This window comes from Aquarana catesbeiana, linkage group LG06 (assembly GCF_042186555.1).
Source record: "Aquarana catesbeiana isolate 2022-GZ linkage group LG06, ASM4218655v1, whole genome shotgun sequence".
NCBI classification, from domain to species: domain Eukaryota; kingdom Metazoa; phylum Chordata; class Amphibia; order Anura; family Ranidae; genus Aquarana; species Aquarana catesbeiana.
The window spans coordinates 245,794,122-245,814,604 of NC_133329.1; the positions used below are offsets into that span (position 1 = coordinate 245,794,122).

The following is a 20,483-nucleotide window of genomic DNA, read 5'->3' on the forward strand; positions in this document are numbered from 1 at the left end:
TAAAGGAGTCTTTTCCAAGCAATAATGTGGGGGCCGAAGCCATACCGCTGTAAAACTTGAAAAAGATAGTGTGGAATGGCCCTATCAAAGGCCTTACATGTGTCCAAGGACACAATGGCCCGGGTAGGTGTGCAGTCAAAGGGATATTAGAGATTGTGGAATATTACGGATACGGATATTCATTCTTGTAGGTTTGCCAGGTATAAAGCCTCCTTGATCGCTCCTGACCAGTTTCGCAACCACGGTGTTCAGACGACTTTGGCAAGGATTTTAACATCCACATTAATAAGAGAAATCGGGCGGTATGAGTCACATTTAAGAGGATCCTTGCATGGCTTCAATAGTAGGATAATCAAAGCCTCCCTCATTGGGGGGGGGGGGGGGGGGATTCCAGCATTCAAGGCCTTATTATAAGTATGCAAAAGAAATGGGCATATTAAGTGTTGAAACTGGGAATATCACTCAGTGGGGAAGCCGTCTAAGCCTGGTGTCTTATGTGCCGCTAGTTGCGAAATGGCCATTGCGATTTCCTCAACACAGAGAGGCGCTTCCAGGTCTCTACAGCTTTTAGCCAAAAGGGAGGGGAGAGATATCTGGGCCAGGTAGTCATTTAGTTGGGAGTCAGTGTATTCTGCTCTGGACGAGTACAGGTCCTTGTAAAAGAAATGTCTCCATGATATCCCTAGGAGCGTCACTAATCTGTCCCTGTGCAGTCATAATCCACAGGATTGAAACAGGGGAATGTTCAGGTCTAGTCAAGTAAGCCAAGAGGCCAGGCTTGTTACCATGCTCGAAAGATGTTTGGGTGGTATGTAACATGCGTTTTTGTGTGAGGTCCAGCAGGCAGAGCTCATATCCCCTACGACATTGCAACCAAGTATCCCTGTTAGTTGGAGTAGGGTTAGAGGCATAAGCAGTTTCAGCAGAGGTCATAGCTGTCTTTAATTCCACAGTATGTTGCTGGGTATTTTTAAGTAGAATGCCAGTAATGAACATAAAAGTACCCCGCAACGTGGTCTTAAAGGCCTCCCATTCCGTAAGCGGGTTCACTGTGTCCGAGTTCTAAATTCAATTATTCCACTATACCCTTCTTACATTTCCCCTGTGCCATCTCATCCTCCAACCAGTGAGAATTCAGACGCCACACACTCGGGCCTGAACCTGGAAGAAGGAGGAGATCCACCGCCAGGGGGGCATGATCTGATACACCCCTAGGTAAGCAGGATATGTCATGGTACGGAAAGAATCCGAATGGCAATATTGACACATATCCAGGTGTTTCCATCTCCATATTTCAGTAAGTCCATGAACCTGGGCCCAGTCGGTAAAGGATCTGGCCCCTACCCCAGGCGGTCCATGGCCGGGCTCATTACAGCATTAAAATCACCCACATACAGAAGGCCTGGGGGCCCAGATAATAGCATAAGTGACAATTTTACTAGCACATCTGCGTAAAATGGGGGGGTACATAAACAGTCACCAAGGTGCCACAGAGGTGAATTACAGAGATAATTTGTATTATAAGTACGACGTACCTGCCTTCCGGATCTGTCTTAATCTGCAAAACCTCTGCATGGAGAGATTTGGCCAACAAAACAGAGACCCCTCTAGAGTAAGCTGTATGGGTAGCATAAAAGGATTGAGCTAACCATGGTCGCTTGAGAGACCTTATTTTAAAATCAACCAGATGTGTTTCCTGGAGACAAATAATTTGGGGGCGATGATTTTTCAGGACCAACAATACCAGGGATTGCTGCTGAGTTCAACACTCAAGTATTCCAGGAAATTATCTTTAGTGGTCTGGCCATGGTAAGGATATTCTGGGGGCATACGGCAGAGACATGACATTGCATGCTATGCCACCCAGGATATATAAGAGCATAGGCATATAATAACAAAGTGTAAGGCACTATTCAGAAAAAAAAAAAAAGTCAAAACACAAGAACCAAAAAAAAGAAAAAAAAAAAAAAAAGGTAGGAAGTCCATGAAAAACGCCATACCACCCTCCTCGCTCGGCTATCCCAAACATAGCGAGCCTTGGATCCCTGAACCGAGAAAAACCTTCACTCAAACGAAGTGAGAACTGTCCCGTGGCTGTGCCACCAACTGGTTATGGGGGTGTTGTGTCTGGCTTGGCTCCCAGACAACACAACAGGAGGGAGAAAAAAATGTTTCAGCATTAAAGTGGTCCAGCTTCAGGATATTAAAAATTTGCAGTTAGAAGGATGCGTGAATGACGGCATACTGTCTGCAGCATAGTGAGCTTGACCATGAGGATTATAAAGAGGTCCAGTCTGGAAATGTTAGGATACCAGTTTTGTAAACATCAGGGGGAGGGGCAATAGTCATCCTGAGGAGCATAGATAATATTTAAAGGCAAAGTATGCACACCCTCTATCTGTCCATGGAGGCAAGGGGTAGTGGAATTGCAATAAGGTATCATAGGGGTGTGTGCAAGGAGCTTTGGCCACCTGTAATCAAACAGCCCTGCGCCACGGCAGAACTCCATAACGATCGTTTAGCCACGCCATGGTTTATTTAGGGTTGGTGTAGAAGTGAGCTTTGCCATCATGGATAACACGCAGCTTAGCAGGAAAAAGTATGGCGTAAGAGACACCCTCAGTGCGTAGGCGGGCCTTCACTGCCGTAAAGGATATGCGTTGACGTTGGACGTCTGCTGAAAAGTCAAGGTAGACTGATATGGTATTGCCGTTGTATTTTAGAGGAACTTTCTCTCTGGCAAGACGTAAAATGGCAACCTTACCCTGAAAGTTAAGGATCCGTGCAATCATAGAACATGGGGGAGCTCCTGCGGGGGGGACGGGACGGGACAGACGTGGAGGCACGCTCAATAACATAGGAAAAGGAGGGTGTATCTGAACCAAAAATGTCCCTTAGCCAGGTATACAAGAATTTTTGTGGGCGAGAGCCTTCTGCTCGCTCCGAAAACCCCACAAAGCGGAGATTGTTCCTGCACAAACGATTTTCCAAATCATCAATTTTCGTGCGGAGAGTTGCCATTTCACCTGTGCGATCCCATAAAGTGGCAGATAAGGGTTGCACAACATCCTCTAGGGAGCTTACACGTTCTTCATTGGCCCCTGTTCTATCTTTTAAGTTTTGCACATCTTGTTTGAATAGGGAGAAGTCTATGAGGATAGATGCAATCTGTGTGGAAAGGGGGGCCTTGCAGTCCTGTATAGCCAGCATGATAGTGGCTAGTGTGTGCTCAGCAGAGGGGGAACCAGGGACCTGGTTGTCCTCACTGTCTAGGGGGAGTCCTGGGGTTGCAGGGAGTCAGTTTGAGTATCAAACAGGGCAGGGGTAGAGTCACTCACCAGGGCTGCAGAGGCTGTCTGTGGGGAGCGGAGGAGGTTGGCTGCAGCATGTCATGCTGCTCTGCCTGTGTCTCAGCGCCATCTGAAACGGGGCGAGTTGTCCCACTGTAGATTTTGGCGCGGGTGGCCCGTATTTCACCATGAACGCCAGCCTGAAATGTTCCCATGATGGTGGGTAGTAGTTTGGTGCCGGTCCAGAGGAAAAGGGACCCAGGATCGTTGTAGGATGCAGTTTGTGAGCCAGAGCAATCTTTGAAGAATAAGCAACAATTTTATGTTTATGATTTCTTTGCTTTATGGCATACCAAAGGCAGACAGGTATATTACATCACTTCAGAGATCATAGCTGCCATTCCTTGGCTAGTGTATCCGCGGATGCATTCAAGCCTGATCTGCATTTGAATAGCTGCATTAGAGAGTGTCTAATAGACACCCCCCCCCCCCCAAATGTCTCCTCAAAGAGTGCCTGGCTTATGATACCAATAAAGTAAAAATTAAAATTGAAAACTGTAAACCCCCCCCCCCCCCCCCCATATATCAATTCCAATGCAAATGTGATGTATCATCACAAACATCGAAATTAGTGTAATTATAGGGCCATAAGTCATGGTTAAAGTGGTTCTAAAGCCTTAAGGTTTTTCACCTTAATGCATTCTATGCATTGCATGCATGAAGGTGAAAAATCTTCTGTGCTACAGCTCCCCCCACCACAATCTCACTTTTTCTTACCTGAGACCGATCGGACCCAGCGATTTACACGAGCGCAGCGGCTCCCGCCGCTGCCTCTCTCCACATTTCATTGGCTCCCGCTGCTGTCAATCAAATCCTTTGATACAGGAGCGGGGCTTTCTGCGGCTTTCTGTGGGGCAGCCGATGAAGAGGGGCCTGGAGCGCTGGTGGGGGACCTAAGAAAAAGAGGATCAGGGGGCTTCTCTGTGCAAAAGCATTGCACAGTGCAGGCAAGTATATGTTTGTTATTTTAATACAAAAAAAAGCTTTAGAACCAATAAACTCTAAACCGATAACCTGTAAAGCCTTTTAAAGCATCGCCTATGGAGAATTTGGGGTACCATACATTTTTTGCAATTCCATGGGCACACCCAATTTTTAGACTTGACAAGTTTAGTATCTCTTTACCCACCGCAAACCTTTTATATTTTTAAACTTTTATATTTTACTAAAAGAGGATGTATAATGTGTTTATTTGCACTTAAATTAATTTTGTATTTTTTTTTCCTGAAAATATGCGTTTGATAAATTAGAAGGCCAGTATGGTGGCCTGAATTTATGGGAGGAGCCCGGTGGGTATTTAGGCTGTCTACTTGTCCTTGCTCTCTGTCGGTTCCAGTGCGGATTCGTTACGTCACCAGGCCGACGCTTTAGCTCACTGCGTGTACGTGAGTCTGTTTATTCCGAATACATGGTTACCTACTCGTGGTTTGTAGATCAAGTCTTGCTCGCTGTCAGATAGGATTCATACCCACCCACCCCCCCCCCCTTGTCGTATCAGGTTCAACCATAGAAAGTACAAGCGTGCAACTCTACAGCTTCTCCATAGAAAATATTTATTGAAGCATTACAGCAATATCATCATCCAAAAAAGCTGACGCATGTTTTTGCTGTAATGCTTCAATAAATATTTTCTATGGAGAAGCTGTCGAGTTGCTTTCTATGGATCTTTTGTGAGCTTAATTAGCCAGAGCACAGACTACTCTACACACACACTATACTCTATAGCGGTAGAGCTTGGGTGAGTTTTTCTCTTGCTATCATGTTAAAATGGCTTACTTCTCGTTATGTTCCCCATTTTGTTGTTCGGTTCTGCCGAGGAGCTTACGAATTGTTCGTAGGCCCCCAGTAAGCAGTAGGTAGAGGCCCGTTCGTTGTTTCTTCTCCGATTCACATCAGATGCATGGCACACCTACCACAGTCCGATTCGTACCTAGTCACATCAGCAGCACAACGGTTTGCATCAAATACATCCCGCACCGATTCATACCACTCACCCCCATACCCTACTAATGAGTCGTTGTCTCACTCACCAGTTCATATCACTTCATGCCATACGCATCACTCCGATTCGAGCACCGTCGCCTTGGCGGCACAATGCTTCGCATCACTCGCATCCCACGCACCAATACCCATTTGCTACACTGCAAACACGCATCTCAGCCTAAACTCCTTGCAAACGCTGCAAGCACACTCAGTGGCACTCACACAGCCACACTTCATTTTAGTGGCACTTAATCCGCCACTCGTCTCCAGTAGCATTCATACGAGCAATTATTTTCCATCTGTCTTTTTCCCTCAGGTCAGTCAAGTTCAGGTTCCATCCTGTACAAGGTTGGACGTTATTTCCCAGGTAAAAAGAAAAACGCAATGATTGCATCTTCACCAGGGCCAGTCGCATACAAAGGGCACAAAAAAGGGGAGTAGACAAAAATATGTCACCACTACTGCAGGGGTTACCAGTCGACCGAGTTTCAATCCTAACCAGGACCTCGCTACTAGAGCGTCAGTCAGGTGTGTAGTTCAAGGGTTTCTCTATCACATCACTCTGCAGCACCCTTGCACTATACTGTTACTTCACATACATCATTGGATGTGCTCTCCAGGCGTTAGTTTTCTGTCACATATATCTATGCATGACACTATTTTCAAAAGACGCACCTTTACCTCGCAGACAAGGTCGCTTAACAGTAGGCTTGCTGGCAGTGCAAGTGTTAGCAGGCTGAGCATACGTCACCCACTACAGACCGCAACATTCCTATGTAGGCCTTACCAGACTTCATCTTCTCGCCCCAGTACACCCTGGGGTTCTGGTCCTTAGGTTTGTGCTTCCTGGTCACAACAGGCACCTGAGCTATCGGTTATCTGAATCCAAAAACAATCTGCGCTGTCCCCAAATAAAGTTAAATAAAGTCCTGAAAACTCAATCAGTCAGTGCAAATGTCTGTGTGAAGTCCTTCTTGCAATGCATAACAAACTTCTCCTTGACCAAGGCAAAGCCGACAGAAAGGAGGGGGGGGGGGGCTTACCGGATACGATGGACCCCTATTACGGGGGGTCGTACGAGCCCTCAGAAGCCGGATCAGGCAAGCAGGAACAGCTGGTGGATTGCGGTCCGTCCCAGGTCCCCCACAGGCAGTGGGAGCACAATGGAAAAGATGGAAAAGGCAGTGCAGATACGCTGGACCCCTATTACAGAGGTCATACGAGCCGACAAATGCCGGATCAGGCAAGCGGGAGCAGCTGGTGGGTTACGATCCGTCCCAGGTCCCTAACTAGCAATAGCAGCACAATAAAACAGGCAGTGCTTCCGTGGGATCGTCCATATGTGGGGGAGATCAAACAGAAAGGAAATCCTCCATAGTGTAGTACTTCAAATACTTTATTAAAGGATAAATTGCGTTGCTGGCATCACAGGTTGAGCAGAAAGTTAAGCAAACAGACAGCATGGCCGTGGTAAAGCCGGCCAGCTGATAGTGTGGTGATGTCAGGTCTCGTGACTCCTGTCCAACGCGGCGTTTCTCCGTAAGAGGCTTCTGCTGGGAAAGGAGGCCTCCCCTTCAATTTTCCTTCCACCTCCGGCTTTAACCACGGCCCGTTAGGGCCACCAAAACAGCAGCAGGTAGACAAGTTGGCATGACCAGTCTTTTCAGTGGGGGGGGCGTGGCGATATGCAACAACTGTAACCAAGGTGGGTGCTCCTTGTGCTCCTTCAGCACGTCTGTACTTTATGCCACAAGGCACACCCAAAGACCACTTGTCATCTAAAGCAGCTAAACAAATCCTGACTAAGCCGGGTGGATGTCCTGTGGCTGGTCTTCTACCTCTCCACACACCCCACCCCTTCTCTGGCAGTATTCCTGCTACACCGCTTCCCGGCAGGATTCCACACCGGCCTCATCACCTTACCCCTCTCCACTCATGAGTGCAATAACCTGCAGTCAGCGGCTATCGATGCTCAGGCCATAAACACCCTCTTACAGACGGAGTTAGATAAGGTGTTAATCGGCCTCTTCTCACAGTCACCTTTCCAGGTTTGGAGAGTCTGCCCTATTGGGCTTTTCAAGGGCAAGCTCACAAATAAACTCTGCTTACTTTACGACTTGTCTGTGCCTCATTTCTCACATATCCCTAATCCCTTTCCGAGGAATTTTCTTTCAAGTACGCATCAGTCGACATGGCCATCATTAAGATGAGCACCGGCGCCTGGCTATCCAAAGTGGATATCGGAGATGTCTTCAAGCTCCTGCCTATCGAGCCATCCCTCTGGCAATGGCACGGCATGAAATGGAGGGATTTATACTATTTTGTCTCCAAGCTTTTCTTTGGCTCTAAAAACAGCCCATGGCTGTGTGATGTTTTCGCCCAGTCCCTCACTTGGATCCTATCACACCAGTGCCACAGGGTTATCCATTATCTCGATGACACTCTTCTCACTGAATGGCCAGACATACCCCTGGTAGATCTAGACAAGCTGAGAGTGGTCTTCAACAATCTCAATGTGCCTATAGCCAAACACAAAGTGGAAGGCCCGGCACATTCCATCACGTTCTTAGGCATCATCCTGGACACACAGGCTATGCAGGCTAGCCTGCCTTCTGACAAACTAGCCCGTGTTAGGTTGGTCATTCCCGATTTCACCCGGTTACAGGGGTGTACTAAAAGACAGCTGCAGGCCTTGATAGGGATGCTCAATTTTGTGATAAGTATTATTCCGCAGGGGCGGTCGTTCATCTCACAGCTCTTGGCCTTTCTCGCCCGAGTACAGGACCCCGACCAAGTCCTCAGACTAGACCCAGCAGCCATAGTGGACTTAGCTATGTCAGACGAGTTCCTCACCAACTGCAATGGCATATCCATGTTTATTCCCTCAGTATCAGCCCAGTCGCCACAAGTAGTCACAGATACTGCAGCTTCCACAGGCTTTGCTGCTATTTTTGGCCACCACTGGTTCGCCCGTCCCTGGTCCCCAGAAATCTGCTTGATTCCTAGTTTCATTCGATCTTCTTTGTTCGAACTATACCCCATCGTGGCAGCAGCCCAAGTCTGGGGCCACACGTGGACAGGTCAAACAGTACTCTTCACCACAGACAACCAGGCTACAGCCGACATCATTAATAAGGGTAGATTCAAGTCGCTCCCAGTCATGTCCTTCCTGCGCAGGCTGGTGCAATTATCACTACATCATCAATTCAACATTTACTGCGAGCATATCCATGGCAAGTGCAATGCCGCAGCAGATGCACTGTCTTGCTTCAATTTTGTCTCGTTCTTCTTGCAGGAATCCGGAGCCGACCCATCATCCCCTCCTATCCCACCTTGATCTCAACTAACAATGAATTGAAGCCACATCATGCCAATGCAACCCGGCTCATCAACCACTCGCTGTCTAGCAACACACTTAAGGTTTATCGCACGGCCTGGAACACCTACTGCAGGTTCCTAGCCACTTGTCCGTGACCACAGCAGATGACGTCACTCAAATCCTATTGTCATACACAGTTGGTTGTCGCTCATAACACCATCAGGCTTTACCTAGCCTGTATTCAGCATTTCCTGTCCATACAGAATCCTGGAGAGCCATCTGCTCACAGACCACACAGTGAAAGCCCTGCTACGTAGAATACAGAAGTAGCAGCCCGCTAACAACGGCAAACATTTACCCTTCACAAGCACTATTGTTACGGGCATGTCTGAAATCCTCACACGTTCCCCTTTGGGCTCTTGCCCAGCCTGGTCATCCAGGCGGCCATCTACCTGGCTTACTACGACCTAGTGAGTTCACCTCTGGTAGTACCAGTAGTCAGATACTGTACAGACGCCTGCTGATTCGCTTCCCAAACCATTAAGTCCTTCATCTTACAATCTCCAAAATGCAACAAACCGGACACGGAGTAAATGTCAACTTCTTCAGGACCAGCAACGCCTGGTGCCCAGTAACTATCCTTGAATGTCTGCTCTCTCATCTACCCAGCCAGTCTCCAGCCCGTTACTGCCTTTTCCGGTCAACACTCTGAGTGGTAGCCAATTTATCAAACATGATAGGGTCCTACGGATCAACTTAAACCTAGACCCAGGGTGGTATTCTGGACATTCCTTCCAGATCGGCGCAGCCTCAGCCGCATCTCAGCACGGAGTACCAGACCATGTGATCAAGAAGCTAGGCAGATGGAAGTCTGCCTGCTTCGCCAGATATATACTGAACCCTCAAGCCCTAGCCTTCTACAGGCTTGCTCAATGAGCTTAGAACCAATAAAGATATACTTCTCCTTGGCTCACCTACAAGACGACCAAAAGCCACACATCAGATCTATTTATGTTGTAAGTCTTGTCGCGTGTTAATGTGATCCACATCTGTCTCGGTCTTAGGGCCACGACCATAAATTAGAAGGCCGGTATGGTAGCCTGAATTTATGGGAGGAGCCTGGTGGGTATTTAAGCTGACCACTCGCCCTTGCTCTCTGTCGGTTCCAGTGCACAATACCCTCTCTCCCATTCCCCCTATTTTACAGCATTTTTGAGCACATTCTCCTCCACAATCATCCATTACTTATCTTGGGTATGGCCCCTTTTCTTGGCTTACCTACCAGACGACCAAAAGCCACACCTCAGGTCTATTTATGTTGTCATGTGTTTATGTGATCCACATCTGTTTCGGTCTTAGGGCCACAACCATAAATATAAATAGATTCACAGTTCCGAAAGGTAAACAGGACAAGTGTGGGGGAAGTAGCAGTGGATGGGGAAGGGAAGATAGGATTGTAAGCAAAACTGTGACTTTACCCTGCATGGTAGTATACTCTAGATGACAACCACTGGGAAATCTAGCAAACAGGTGGTAGGCTGGCTTAACACCTGTGCATTAAGGTAACTTATTCATTTTAAATGGACTGCCAATGCACCCAGTGCAAAAGACACATCTATTTTTGGAAATGTCTTGTGCAGTGTGGTACTGTGCATTGCTTTAGCGTGTTGGGGTGCCATTCAAATAGTTGGCACTACAGTGCACAAACGCCTATATGGTGCGTTATACACTTCTGCGATAGTTCAGAATTAATACCTGCAATTGACCTCCTTTTGACCTGCCTCAAGCAGATTGTGCATTCTTATAGACTTGTATAGGAATGCAGAATCCACTTGCAACAAACAAAAGGCCGTCGGCCCAGGCCCCAGGCCTTAAAAACCATCCACAAACGCAAGAAGAAAATATCCCCACAGCAGAACAATGGTATGGTCCATAAGAAATGTGCAATATAAAACAGTTCTGGATGTCAAATGAATAGTGTAAAGAACAGACAAGTTAACCAATGTAGACACAATTATATTTATAACTGAAAAGTTATATTCCACCATATTATAGCAGTTCATGCTTTTGCAAGCAACAAAATAAATTTCTTTAGTTGGATGCATAAATCCAAAACTGAAAAAAAAGTAGGCTGCTCCTGACAAGTATGGACTCAAATAATAAATAAATGGAACTGGCGCCAATAATAAAACAAAAAGGAAAAAAGGGTTGCTGCACCTGAAATTAGTGAAGACTAATGAAGAATGAATGCTGTGGTAAAGGGCGCTCCCAATGCAATCATTAGAATGCAAAAAGTGATTTAAACAAATAGTATGTATACATTCAAATCCGTGTATAAACGTGTATTAGTGAATAACTTTATTAGTGAAGCACTTTATGTGCACAAATGTCTCAGAATAATTAATATATTTATGATTGCTCAAAAAATATATCATGAAAAGTTCAAAACCGCTCCAAAATTCTTTCTAGATGATTCCTCTCCAACACCATGTAAGAAATAAAATCCGTGTTCCAAATATTATTTGTGACTTTTCACCCAAAGTGTCAACGAATTGCGCTCACCAGATGGCCCTGGCCAGCAGTTGACCATAAGACATGAAGAACCTCCTTGAATCCTGGGAACCATTCAATGATCTTTTTCCAATCGATCGTTCACATGTATGGTGAACTTGGTTGAATGAGTCTGGGAACAGCCAGATCAAATCTTTGTTATCTATCCTCCGCTTCAATCGCCCACATTTGAAAATCAAGCTCCACCAAAAAGCCAGATATAGTGTAGTATCGTTTGTTTATAGTTAAAAAAATGTCACTTACAATATTTCCAGCAGGGGAGTGTATCAATATATCAGAAGCACCTAGTGCTGTGGAAGTCCATTCAGACAGCGCCATCTGACCAGTGGTGTATGCTACGCATTAAGAAACCTCCCAGCGGAAGTGCATTGGGAGTGCCCTTTACCACAGCATTCATGGACTCAAATAAAAACACAAAAATTGTACAATGGGCTAAAATAAAAGAAAAACAAATAGAGCAATGATAAAACATTTTAATAATTAAATTATATATATATATATATTCTTGAAAGTACAAGTTAATATTCTGGAATGTTTACAGCCTTTCCATTAATATGCACGTTACCTAGCCTAAAATAAATATATGTCTTACCAAAAAAGTGCTAAGAGAAGTGCATGTAATTGTATCGGCTTATTGTGAAATGGTCTTCTAGAATTGTCTACAAAATAAAAATGGGAACCTCAACTAGAAGTGTCAGTTAAAGTTGAAGATCCGGTGCTCCATTCCTCAAACATTTCAAATCTTCACACTTCAACCCGAAGGTCTTTACAAAAGCAGAACGACCTAAAAGAGCAGAAAACATAGTTATGACCAATAATAAAGGTCAGGCTAGGAAAAAAACACTAATTTCTAGGTTGCACCTTTAGTGTTAAACAGTGCAGCTTGCAATAAACGTAAACTGCTAATCGATAAGTTCACCTTTGGAACATGTATTTAAGGTGAAACATGTAAACATGTGTCATCTCTTGCCTCTTCTCCCCGGGATCCTCCCCTCCCAGTGAGAGCAGGTGGGGGTTCTTCTCCCCGCATCTGCTGTCACTTTCCAAAAAATGTGCCACTGTTGGGCACTCTGCCCACACAACCACATTTACATGTTCCTGTGAATGAATAACCTACAAGTCCAGTCTTTCAGTGCAGCAGACTTGTAGTTTCAATGATCTGAGGGGGCCCTGATGAGCACTCTCATAGTCCTGACATGTCCTCCGGCTTCCAAACAGAAAGTTTGTACAAAGGGTACAGGGCTGAAAGCCAGAGGACATGTCTGCAGGAGCCCACATTACACCCGTGATCTACTGATCGCAGGTACAATGCTTTCCAGGTTCCTGCAGGAAAAAAGTAATAAATGCACATTTTTTCTGCAAAAATAAGTGCATTTATTATGTTTTCTGCCAAGGTGAACTTGGGCTGCTTTCAGACTAATGCAGCGTTTGACTGCACTGAGCGCAGCTTACCCGAATGCTTGGAGCAAGTTAGCTGCCCTTTCCCATAGAGAGTTACAGTATCTCACAAAAGTGAGTGCACCACTCACATTTTTGTAAATATTTTATATCTTTTCATGTGACAACACTGAAGAAATGACACTTTGCTACAAAGTAGTGAGTGTACAGCTTGTATAACAGTGTAAATCTGCTGTCCCCTCAAAATAACTCACACAGCCATTATTGTATAAACCGCTGGCAAAAAAAATGAGTATACCCCTAAGTGAAAATGTCCATATTGGGCCCAAAGTGTCAATATTTTGTGTGGCTACCATTATTTTCCAGCACTGCCTTAACCCTCTTGGGCATGGAGTTCACCAGAGCTTCACAGGTTGCCACTGGAGTCCTCTTCCACATGATGACATCGCGGAGCTGGTGGATGTTAGAGACCTTGCGCTCCTCCGTCTTCCCTTTGAGGATGCCCCACAGATGCTCAATAGGGTTTAGGTCTGGAGACATGCTTGGCCAGTTCATCCCCTTTACCCTCGGCTTCTTTAGCAAGGCAGTAGTCTTCCTGGAGGTCTGTTTGGGGTCATTATGTTGGAATACTGCTCTGTGGCACAGTCTCCATAGTGAGGGGATCATGCTCTGCTTCAGTATGTCACAGTACATGTTGGCATTTATGGGATCCCTCAATGAACTGTAGCTCACCAGTGCCAGCAGCACTCATGCAGCCCCAGACCACGACACTCCCACCACCATGCTTGACTGTAGGCAAGACACATTTGCCTTAGTACTCCTTACCGCCACACACGCTTGACACTATCTGAACCAAATAAGTTTATCTTGGTCTCATCAAACCACAGGACACGGTTCCAGTAATCCATGTCCTTAATCTGCTTGTCTTAAGCAAACTGCGGGCTTTCTTGTTTCTTTCATCTTAGAGGCTTCCTTCTGGGATGACAGCCATGCAGACCGATTTAATGCAGTATGCGGCGTATGGTCTGAGAACTGACAGGCTGACCCCCATACCGCTTCCAGCACTCATACGTCTAATTCCCAAAGACAACCTCTGGATATGACACAGAGCACATGCACTCAACCTCTTTGGTCAACCATGGCGAGACCTGTTCTGAGTGGAACCTGTCCTGTTAAACCGCTGTATGGTCTTGGCCACCATGCTGCAGCTCAGTTTCAGGGTCTTGCCAATCTTCTTATAGCTTAGGCCAGTGATGACGATTCTTGTAGTTGAGCACCCACCAGTGTTAATTTTGTCGACTAAAATGACTAAAACATTTTAGTTGACTAAATGAATACTATTTTAGTTAACTAAAATACGACTAAAACTAAAATGGCATTTTAGTCAAAAGACTAAAAAATGGCATTTTAGTCAAAAGACTAAGACTAAAACTAAATTGAAATTTGACTTTAAAATTAACACTGGCCTTTAGTGCATGTTCATACCTCAATACCTTAAATAATAACATATGAGATTTTTCACTCCAGCAGTATAGGAGTTTGAAAATTGTAGAGAAATGTTAACTAATGCATTACAATTTAATTACACCCATTCGATTTCAGACAACTAAAATGAGCTTTAGTCGACTAAAATGTACTGGAGATTTTAGTCGACTAAAAGGTAGTAGGACATTTTAGTTTACTAAAATGTACTGGAGATTTAGCAGACTAAATATGACTAAAACAATTGCAGAAAACTAAAATGGGACTAAAACTAAAATGCCATTTTAGTCCTAAGACTAAATTGAAATTTGCTGCCAAAATTAAAACTGGCACCCCCCCAAACCGGATCTCGCAGCCACCATCATTAGCAGGCATCCCTCCTCTGCCGCTCCCGCCGGCTTTAGGTGCTGGATGGGGCTTGGGGGGGATCCAGATGTGTCCCCCCACCAGTAAGATCACCCCCCCAACTGCCCCCGCAGCCCCGATCCACTGCCACTCCGAGCAGCATCCCTTCCGCCACCTGCAGCTTCCCCCTGCACTGATCTCCTTGATCTGTCAGGCTGGGGAGTGCGGCGGGGGGAGGGGGAGAAGTTGGGGCTTGATAAACATGCATTTACCAAACCCCCCCATGTAGCAGAGAGGGCACAGACAGCGATCACTACAGATCGCTCCTAGACCTCCCACTGACACAGACAGCTGATATATAGCAACGGCGATTGTTACAATGTATCAGACTGTCATTTTATGAATGAATGAGGAATCTCTATACAGAGTCCTTATTCATTCAAGTAAAGTGCGGCAGAGACTTTCTCTGCCTCAAAAAAAGAGATATGGGGGTCTGTTTTAAACTCTGATATCTCTCCAAAGACCCCCCCCCAAAAAAATAAATAAATATTAAAACATATAAATGTAAAAAAAAAAATTGAAAAAAGGAAAAAAGAAAAAAATCTATAGTAAGACCCAGTGACTTTTTTGGGGGACAGTAACACCCCCCAGGTGACGGTCTCCCCCTGCACTCACCCCTCCTTGGCTTTCTCGGGAGAAGCCGGAAGACAATAGCGAATATTAATTTGCTATTGTCACAAGTGGGTTGGTTCAGAGTGCAATTCTCTGCGCCCAAGCCCAACCTTTTTCAAGCCAATTAAGAGCCTCAGGCTCTAATCATGTGGCTTGGAAAAAAAAAAAAAAAAAAAAAAAAACTCATAAAACGTATGAAACCGACACCCTGCAGGGGGGTGGCGCCCCAGCACCCCTAACGGACCAGCCACTCCTGGCAAGACCCCTTTCACATGGAGTGGACTTTGTCAAGCAGATTTGCCTGCTCAGCAGGGGGTCTGTCTGCTGATCCCTGCTGAGCAGGTGGATGACAGGTCCGCGTCAGCTCTGCTAATGCAGAGCAGACACGGACACAGCTCGCTATTCTCTACGGGGCGGTCAAATGGAAAAGGACCGCCTGTCCAGTTCCTTAGGATACCATCCGATCTGCTAGATGAATGGGGAATAGGACTAGGGAATAGGAATCTGTCTTTAGCGGACTGAACTTGATCGGATGCAGGCGAGTGTAAACGGACACATGCCCATTTACATCAGCCTCTCCATAGAGAACAATGGGTGGTCTAAAAAATGGACAGGCAGATCCAAATCGGCGTGCTTGTGTGAAAGGGGCCTAAGGCCTTGTTCACACAGGGCATACACAGCGTACCTTTACAGGGATGCACAGGTGTTCTATGCATCTCTGTGCAGGCAGTCCCATCAATTTCATTTGGGATGTAGCACCTGCACAAACAGAGCCGTTGCTCCCAATTTTACATCCATGTAGGTCCGCATGCATGTCCCTGAGCTCACACTGTCCGAGTTCGAGGTCATGTAAACCACATCCACACGGATGTCAGATTGGGAACAGCAGCTATGCCTGTGCAGCCGTTGCATCCCAATTGACATAAATGTCTGTATGAGGATGCATGGAACACACCTGCAGTCCTGTGCGGGTAAACCTGGGCCCCCATGGGCGTACACTTTAGTATGCCATATGTGAACGAGGCTTTAGTAGCAATTTAGCAGGAATTTTGTAAGTTATGTTGTGTTTATGTGCACTATTAAGGATTTTAGTGTATTTTTAGCGAAAATATTGTTTGATAAACAAAATATGTTGCCTTAAAAATCAGTAGCACCTTCTTTTTATTCTACCGGCCATGTGCTTTCCGAAAATGTATGGTTGGGGGGGGGGGGGTCTTTTACAAATTCTGAAAGCTGTAAGTGAAAAAGGAAAACCTCCAGATTTTCTAAAACTTTTGCGTACCTCCAATTTCTCAAAAAGGCGCAGTTTAAAATTTACACAGATTTGTTATTAACACAATACAGGTTAAGCTTTTATATTTCGTAGGCGTTTAGCAGGAATTTTGTAAAATTTGCTGTGTTTGTATCTGCCAAAAAGATTTTAATGTAGGTTTAGCGAAAATCAATACCACCTTTTTATAAGATATATGGTTGGGGGGGGGGGGGGGGGTCTTTCACAAATTCTGAATACTGTAAGGGAAAAATGAACTTTCACATTTTTAAAGAAATTTGCACATTTGCATTTTTGCGGACGTTCGATTTTAACCGTTTTGCACACAGGCGCAATGTAAAAATTACAAATACTTGTTATGTATCAACTCCATACAAATAAAGCATTTATACTTAGTTGGAACTTAGCAGGAATTTTGTAAAATTAGCTGTGTTTCTATCTGATACTAATGGTTTTAGTGTATTTTTTGCAAATATATTGGTTTGATAAACATTTGTGCAAATACCGCGGGGTCTAAAAAAAAAAAATCAGTAGCACTTTTATTATTCTACTGATCACATACTTTCAGAAAATACATGGTTTGGGGGGTCTTTTACAAACTCTGAAAGCTATACGTGAAAAATAAAAAAGCAAAGGAAAAATTGCAAAAATGGTCTGGCCATCCGGGGTGTACAAAATGGAGCACAGGGTCTGGCAGTGAAAGGGTTAATGGCTGTGTGTTGAGTTCTTTTGAGGGGACAGCAAATTTACACTGTAATACAAGCTGTACACTCACTACTTTACATTGTAGCAAAGTGTACTTTCTTCAGTGTTGTCACATGAAAAGATATAAAATATTTACAAAAATGTGAGGGGTGTACTCACTTTTGTCAGATACTGTATATTATGTCCTGCTTGTTTGGTGCGCTTTCTGAAAGCACAAAGATGCAGCATGCAGGAGTTTTAGTGTGCTTTCCGAAAGCGCACCAAAACTACAGGACACATTAAATAACTTTGTAGGAAAGCACAGCTAACCAGCTCCAAACACACAGGCTAAAACAGTGTCAAACCACACTGCATCTGTCTGAAAGCAGCCTTATTGGCCTTTAATTTCTGGGATATTAAAATTATCCTGTAGAGGCAGTAACCTTAACCTATAAGTTTCATTAGTAATGGTGCTACATGTTTATAAAACTGAGTAATGTTTTGTTTTTTTTTGCGACAGTGTGAAGAGGGGTTAGAACCCCTTATGAAATTTTTATTGATATCTCTGACGGTGGTCACAGAACAAAATTGGAGAGGTTGAGTCTCCTCAACTGTGACAGAGAGAAAATACAAAATTTTAAAAAAGGTCACCAGAGCAGGAATAGAATATATCTAAAAGGGATTTACCTCACTTTGGAGAGATTTCCAACTTTCAGTTGTGTCTACAAATAAAAGGCAAATCTCCCCAATGGACAAATGGCAAGAAAAAAAAAAAAAAACCACACACCTGAGAGCCGTTTTAACCATTCCGCATGAACTCAGCACTGGCCCTGCCATACATATAAAAAAAAGCACAGTTAGCTGCTTTGAAGCCAAAAATTATGTTTGTGGCCAGCATTAGGTTTAAAATCGGCACCGTTAAAACAAAAAGCTAGTTAATTGTTGCTTGACATGCAGTTCAGCTGCATATTCTGTAGTATAACAAAATCAATATGGTTGACAAAAAAAAAAAAAAAGTGAATACAGCGCTTGAGACATACTGCTTAATGAGGGGCATGGAGGACATCAGCTACGACAAAAGATTAGGTGAACTTTGTTTATTCACCCTAGAAGAGGAAATTAAGGGGAATAGGATTGGGAAGTGACCCATAGAGTGAACCTGAGATGACTTTAAAATTAACTTTTCATTAAAACAAGGCAACCACTTTTGGTTAAATCTTTGCATACATAAAGGGTTCATTATCCCCTTCCCGCCGTACCGTACGCGTACTCGGCTTTCCGGGGTTATACCGGGATGATGCCCGCAGCTGCAGGCACCATCCCGGTACCGTTGTTTAGAGCCGGCGATTGGCTATCCAAGTATAACAACTGATGCAGCTAAAAGCCGCTCGGCTGTTATACCGGAGGAGCGGGAGGGGACATCCCCCCCTCCCGCCGCCTCCCGCTGCTCTTACCGGGCCTCCCGTGCGATCGGGAAGCCCAGTGTCCAATCGGCCGCCTTCGGCGGCTGGGGGCGGGCTGGAACGAAGCTGTGGGCGGCTTCGTTCCAGCCTCCTCAATGTAAACGCGGAAGCGACGTCATGACGTCACTTCCCGTTTAATCGGCTGCCAATGGCGCCGGTTTTAAAAAAATATACAGTGTTCAGAATCGCCGTTTTCGGCGATCTGAATACTGTGAAGTGCAAAGCAGGGATCGGGGGTCCTTTAGACCCCCGATCCCTCCATAAAGAGTACCTGTCACCACCTATTACTGTCACAAGGGATGTTTACATTCCTTGTGACAGCAATAAAATTTAAAAAAAAAAAAAAAAAAAGTTTTTTTTAAACACAATTTACAAGTATAAAAAATGTTTTTTTTTTTTTTAAAGCGCCCCCGTCCCTGCGAGTTTGCGCAGCGAAGAAAACGCATACGGAAGTCGCGCCCGCATATGTAAACGGTGTTCAAATCACACATGAGATATCGCCACGATCGTCAGAGCGAGAGCAATAATTCTAGCCCTAGACCTCCTCTGTAACTCAAACCTGGTAACCATAAAAAAAATTTAAAGCGTCGCCTATGGAAATTCATAGGTACCGTAGTTTATCGCCATTCTACGAGTGCGTGCAATTATAAAGGGTGACATGTTTGGTATCTATTTACTCGGCATAACATCATCTTTCACATTATACAAAAAAATTGGGGTAACTTTACTGTTTGGATTTTTTAAAATTCATAAAAATTAAAGTTACGTACCGGTAACGTCTTTTCCAGTAGTCTTTCAGGACAGCCACCATGAGAGATAGTCTCCTCCTCTTCCTCTAGGAAACACTGCGCCAGCCCATAAATTCTTACTTCCCCCTGCCAGACCTCAGTATATTCCAAGATTACCTCCGGTCAGCTGGGGAGACACAAGAACACATTAATAACATACTATTCCATATCATTATCATGCTGCGTTCTGGTCTTTTATAAGACACCCCAAAATTTCGGGTGGGTAACTAGGGCTGTCCTGAAAGACTACTGGAAAAGACGTTACCGGTACGTAACTTTAATTTTCCCCCTTCGTCTTTCAGGACAGCCACCATGAGAGGATGAACGAGCACTTACCAGTTAGGGTGGGACTACAGCTTGCAACACCTTTCGCCCAAAGGCTTGCTCACTAGCCGACACCAGGTCCACTCTGTAGTGCTTAACGAAAGTGGAATAGCTGGACCATGTTGCAGCCCTGCATATCTGCTCTGGCGTCGCTCCAGCCTTCTCTGCCTGAGAAGCTGCCATAGCTCTAGTAGAGTGTGCCCTTATACCCATTGGGATTTCTTTCCCTGCTAATGTATAGGCCTGGCCAATGGCTACTCTGAGCCATCTGGCAATAGTGCTTCGAGACGCTTTGCATCCTTTTCTGGCCCCAGAAAACAAAAGAAATAAAGAGTCTGACTTTCTAAACCTCTTGGTCAGCTCTAGGTACTGAAGGATACATCTCCTTACGTCCAAAGAATGAAATTTTAATTCCCTTTCCCCCGAGGGGTTGGGACAAAATGAGGGTAGAACTACCTCCTGACTTCTGTGGAAACCAGAAGCCACCTTAGGTAAAAATGCTGGATCAGTCTTGAAGATGACCCGATCTGGAAAAATAATGCAAAAAGGAGGTCTAACAGATAAGGCCTCAATCTCACTGACTCTCCTGGCAGTTGTCAATGCTACCAAAAAAACAGTTTTTAACGTAAGATCCTTTAGTAGACTGGAGCTTCCACTGCCCTAACTGAAGTTGCAGGTTGGGCAGGAGCAGAGCTCTGAGCCTGAGGCGAGGTTGTATCCTGGGGGATTGGACTAAGGGGAGGCTGAAACCTTTCAAATAAGGCTTTAAATGAAGAGAAGGTGGACGAAAGCTCCTTAACCGAGGCTGCAAGTCCTGACTCCTGTTCAGAGTCC

General features: G+C 45.0%; 1 protein-coding gene across 4 annotated transcripts in view; it reads right to left on the reverse strand.

Annotated features, from left to right (window-relative positions):
* TBCCD1 (TBCC domain containing 1) overlaps window positions 1–20,483 on the reverse strand; it is a 146,146-nt gene that overhangs the window by 44,461 nt on the left and 81,202 nt on the right. For 2 of the 4 annotated variants that reach the window (XR_012244974.1, XM_073633129.1), the window contains exon 7: window positions 10,653–12,007. The gene's annotated coding sequence lies outside the window, so the exon portion shown is untranslated. Of the gene's footprint in view, window positions 1–10,652; window positions 12,008–17,861; window positions 17,905–20,483 lie in introns of those variants that run through there. The other 2 variants (XR_012244973.1, XR_012244972.1) reach the window with 2 other exon arrangements.